Below are 6,000 nucleotides of genomic sequence, written 5' to 3' on the forward strand. Positions count from 1 at the left end.
CATATTTCAGGCTTTTTACTGTCTTATGTGTTTTTGAGTCAAAGTTGCATTTTTAGTCATGATATAAAGTGTACAGAATAAAATTGTGCAGAAGTCACAAAATAGTAATTTTTTTCTTTCCTGTGAGCCTAGTGAACTTTGAACTGTGAATTTCACAAATTCAATCCGATTTTAAACCTTTTGAGTACTGTTCGAGTTAGGCTTTGCCTAGGTTGTGCTGAAAAAAAGGTTATAAGACGCTCTATGTTGCACATTCTTATAGCCTCTGTATATACTGTACACTGTTTTAACATAGTAATGGAAAAAAACAGCCAAAAATGCTCTGTGTTCTAAGGGTTAAATAATGAAGAACATTCCCTATGTCATAATAAATCTGACAGTATACGACACAAAAATTATTCTGTCTGTCACTTCCACAGTCCGTGTTCCTCTGCAGTGCCTCTGGAGTGTCTCCAGGGCTAATGGCAACATTCCACACATCCCATCGATCACTGTGGTTGTTTTACATGTGGACTCTGAGTGTTTTTTCGTGCCGTTTGACCTCTTTACTGTAATTGATTGATGGACGGTCCAAACAGCTCTGTAATGGCAGTTTAATGACATGTACCCAGAACACCCCACGGGTCTCATCATCGCGAGCGTCACTTTTTTGTGATTTATTATCGGCAGAAATTGAAAATACAACTCAACAGTATGTTTATGTGAATGTATTTATATGAATTTAAACATAAAAAGTAAGCCGGTTATATGAACTATACTGTAGCAAAGGGGCTATAACTTTACAGAGGCTTGTTTCTACGGTAGCCCGAATGGACAAACCAGCCAGAGCATGCATTTTGCTTTTTGTAGTGAAAGAAAAATAGCCATGGAAAAAAAACGACGGCACGGTTAGTGAGACTTCTGCATCTAAGTCTGTACCCTTCAACATGTACGAGGGATTATTGTCGGATATTGATTATATGAAGTGAAAGCTTACAACGTAAACCGAGAAAAACATTTACAAAAAGTCCTCTGCAACATCCACCTATGTCACTGCTTGTATTTCGAGAGTGTTGAACGTACTGTATTTTATTATTGACAATAAAGTCTATCTTATCTATCTATAGAAACAGGATGAACAAGCAACAAAGAGAAAATGGAGAGGGTTGTTTACATCCTGCAGCAGAGGACATGTCACTCATCTTCACGTCGTACACATTCACAGTCCTGAGAAAAACAAGACACAATGTCAGCTGTTATACATAGTTTGCTCGGAAATTCAATAATTATTATGCTGAATGACTAAAGTGTTCCCTCCATTTGTTGCATGAAGCACCACAGATGAGTAATCCCGGGCATCGCAGCCACGCAGAGGCTGCTCCTCATAATGACAGCCGTGAGTGACTACCCAGCGACAATAGGATAGATATTTTTCATATTAGCAGTAGTCGGTCAGTCAGTCTCTCAGGGGCTGATGGTAGCTGAATAGTAATCGTCAGTGCTGAATGAAAACATGCTGCAGTCACATGCAGATAATATATTACGTCTGAATATGAAGCCATAAGTCATGTTGAGAGGTGTGAGCGTCCCAGTGTCAGGCGGTGGCTCCCGCAAATGAAACGATGCAATCTTCATGTCACGTGTGGAGGCGACGGGAACTTTGTACTTCATTCATGACGTCACCGTTGGAAAACACTGAGCAGCATTGTTGAAAATTAATCCTACTGTCAAAAGAAGCAGTATACGCCGCTTTATCCCACGTTGATTGTGGCAAACGTCGCTGAACTCAAACTGCTGATTCATAGAGACATTCTCAGATATACACACAGGTGCTCTCTCCATATCTTTGGGTACTTAGGCCCTTGACATGGAGCCAATACACGTCCCCCCTACGCCATTTGTGTGCATTTTATGGTCGTGCACTGCCAGTCTGCCAGCTGGCAGTGCCCGTGCACCGTGTTTCCGGTGTCTCCTTCACAGCCCCCGTTAATTGCTTCAAACAATGGTGACTGAATCTGAGTCTTTGTTCGGTCTCTCTGCTCAATTCCCCATCTTTTTTTGTTTTTTGTAACTCAAATTAGGCAGGCAGTGGGATTTACTTTTGAAAAAGTAAAGCATTTCCTGGTCACTTTATTAGGGACACTGGCGTGTTTAAAGTCATTCAAATCACAGGTCTCACCGAGGTGGACACCGTGAATAAATTCCATTAGTTTTTTAGTTTTTTTTTGTGTACTTATACTTTTTAAAGTCATTTTTAAAATGTGTAATTTTACTTTTACTTAAGTGTGTTTCTTTGGAAGTTACTGTACTTAACTACGTTTTAAATCAATAGTAAAAATGTTGGGTTTTAAAGAGATAATGAAAAAATGACATTTGTGACCTTTGACCCATTTTGACTGATACGTTATGTGTTTACATATTTTCTTTTGTCAATTTGTAAGAAGCAACCTTGTTAAAAAAAATCTACCTAAGTAACTTTTACTCTATTTACACTTTACTCTATTTTGAACAAGCTACTTTTTTACTTTAACTTGATTACATTTTTAGACCAGTACTTTTAGAGTATGTCAGTACTCTTTCCACCTCTGCTGTCTGATGGTCGGTTTGAACTTCAGCCGTTACCTTTGACCACGTCTACATGTCTAAATGCAGTGAGTCGCTGCCTGTGATCAGTTGAGTAGGTTTACCTCATAAAGTGGCTGGTGAGTGTCCAGCTTATGCAGTCGGCGGTGCCGTGGCGTATAGTTACGTGTCTGGGGTGTGTGTCCAGTACATAGATACGCACATACCTTGCAGGATTGACTTGGATGAATCCATGAAACAGGATTTCTGAGCAAATCTAAAGCATGTATTTCCAGCTGTCTGAACTACGAACATTTGGAGAAGTGTGCGTTGTTTATAAACTGTGACCAACTCTTCATTTGTGGGTTTCTTTACACATTACTGGCAGCATTTTCAGCAGTACACTCCTAGCTTTTCTGTCCAAGTGCTCTACGGTATTTTTGTGGTACAATCACTATGGCAACCTTTTTACACAGAATATAACCACTTCACTTCTCCCAGGTATAAGTGTCGTAAGACTTGGCAGTGTTTTCTTTTCTATTTTCTGATTTTTTCATCAGTGAGACTGACTGAAAGCCCCACAACAATCAAATGGACAAAACAGAAAGGAAATAAAAAGCATTTCATTGAGAGACTAACATTCACACAGACTCTAAATCCCTCAAATGCTTTATTGACAATTGACATTTAGATTTAGACGCAAAGCCAACGAAAAGAAGATTGTGTTTTTCTGTGTCACTGCTGTTCATCCATTTAATATTTAAGCAGCTCTGTGGTCTCTCATTGACCACAGTTTCTGATCCATTGGAAAGTCTTTTAAAAGTCCAAACTAGGACAACGTTTGGGATCACAGCAAAGCCTTGACTGACCTCGTCTTCATGAAATATTAACAAGTTAACTGTGATTGAAGAAAATGAGCACAATATGACCCAGATTATTATATATTAATTTTGAGGGCAGAGTGATGGATTAAAACGATTTCTTTTTTTTCCTGGAAGTTTATGCTTTTGGATGTCTTTGCCTCTTTTTCTGTTTACTTTCAAAGTCCAGAGGAAATAAGTGGCGGCGGAGATAAGGGCGGAGTGAAAGTTACAGTGAAAGTACATTGCCTGGAGGCACCCGCGCAAACTTTTAAAGGATGGTTTTGAAAGATCTTCAGACATAGTGTCAGAGTCAAATGAAGTGTTATTCTCTGTCTCGGAGCTTCTGCAGAGAAAGGCGTGAATTCTTCTCCATTTGTCTGCAGTGCGCAAAAAAGACCCCAACCAAACAAAGATTGAATCCTTCCAAGCAGAGTACAGCACTCACATCCAAAGCGTGATTTATCTTTTTCTCCCTCTGTACACCCACAATGTAAATTATTTTCTCTCAACCCCGCCATGAAATGTCACACTCAGTCGGAGAACTAAATACATATTAATCCACAGATGAAACTACAGTCGTCCCTGAGAGGGAGCTGTGAGACATTCACAGGTCATCTGTAGCTGTTTCATATATTAAATTGTTCTATGGATGTAAAGCAATAACAATTCACTGATTATAGTGTCGCCAAACGCATTTGTATTATTTTAGGTCATGTATAGTATTAATGGGTGCTGAGCGAGCGAGCTTGGATTGCTTCATTTAATATGTCTACTGCTTATAGTTTTCTGTAATACTGTAATTTCTTGAAGCTTAAATCTATATTTAGTTGATAAAACACTCTTTATTTCATATCGGAACATTTCTATTTGAAAAAAATGAGATATGAACATTTGATAAAGACAATTGGGGTCCTTGTCTGTTTTTAAATTGATTTTATTGTTTTATTGTATGGCTGCTTTTTCATCTTGTGTTTTTTTATGAGCTTTAATTTATTTGAATCTATTTTATTTCTTTTATTTTGAACCCTTTACTTATTATGTACTTTGGTCCACTGTGATTTATTTGAAGTGCTTAACAAATAAATTTGGATTGGATTGGATAAAATGGTGACAATTTAAATAATATATATAAACTAGTGCTAAAACATCATTTATGTTGTTGTCAACAAGTTCTTTTGTCTCTGTATATGTTCTGAAACATGAATACTACAGTATATTATGTTTTCAAATCCTCTTCACAGTCCAAAAGGTCACATTTTTATTTGTCCGTGTCGGGGTTTGTAGGTGGATTTGTTGACAGTCGGGAAAATGAGGTAGAAAAACACCTTTTTTCTGTCCATGATTTATTCTAGCAGTTTTACTTTTGCACAAACTGTCCTTCAAATGAAAGGTTCAAAACCCTTGTAGTGCCAAACACACGCCCCCCCCCTACGCAGTGTCCTTGAATGTTAACCCACATCTCTCTAAACTTAGGTTTTGAAAAGTAAAAAATGTGTCCAAAATACAAATGTTGTCATCTTCAATTGCTTTTACGGACATTTGGGCCTCAGCTGAAACTTCAGTAAGTGATTTTAACATCAGCCCTGGAATTGGAAAGAGTTCCCTGCATATATATATATATAATACAGTGATAAACAGAGGAAATGAGTGAGAGGCCTGAGTCCATAGTCTGGATTATGTGGAGTTCCATTATTTTGTGATTAAAGGGTTGAGGGAGAGGTTTGAGGAGAGAATGACAAAATGGGTTTCTCTCTCTCCACCTCCCCCTCTCTTTATGTGTGTGTGTGTGTGTGCAGGAAGGAGGGGGGGGGGGGATGAAGAGCAGCGCATGAATGCATGTGCGTACAGATTGTGAGACAGTGTGCACATGTGAAAAGTGATTGCAAGCAGAGCAGAGATGAAATTCCGATAGATTTGCTCGCATGAGTTCTGGGTCGCTGCCGATAATCAAAAGCGGTGCAAAGGGAGGAGGGGACGGGGGGACGGGGGGCCGGGGGGGGGGAGGAGAAGAAAGAAGACAGTCTGTGAAAGTTGAGAGAGACAGAAAGGGAGAGCGAGGGGAAGAGGAGAGCACATACATCAGTGGCTGTGACTAGCAGGTGCAGGAATGGCGGTGATGAGCAGACCCGGGGTCTGATCAAGAGAAAGATCCCACTGTTTAATCTTGAGGCTCTTCCCCTCGCCAAACTAGCAAGGCTCTGGGCCGCTGCATGGCTTGTTTCTGTGATCAGGAGCAAACAGATTCATCTTTTCAGTTGCTCGCCCCCCCCCCCCCCCCCCCCCCAGCCTCTGCGTGGGCTGCAAAGTTGATTACGGCCTCAGAAAAAGACCTTTTTGTCATCACGCCATTTGAAGCTCCGGCGACTGGTGCAACATCATCATCATGCAGACGGTTGCCGTCGCCGCCACTTCAGCGGCTTCATGTATGACATAAACGAGCCACTTCAGACGAATCGGGCCGGATTTATCGGAGCCTTTTTATCCCACTTCGGCACGATTAGAATGGCCTTTAGGTTTTTTGGTTCCTACACTACTTGAGGCGCGGGATAAACGAAGACGTAACGGCACTGCACACATAAGAGAAAATCAAATCAAA

The sequence above is a fragment of the Solea solea genome, chromosome 1 (assembly GCF_958295425.1).
Source record: "Solea solea chromosome 1, fSolSol10.1, whole genome shotgun sequence".
NCBI classification, from domain to species: Eukaryota; Metazoa; Chordata; class Actinopteri; order Pleuronectiformes; family Soleidae; genus Solea; species Solea solea.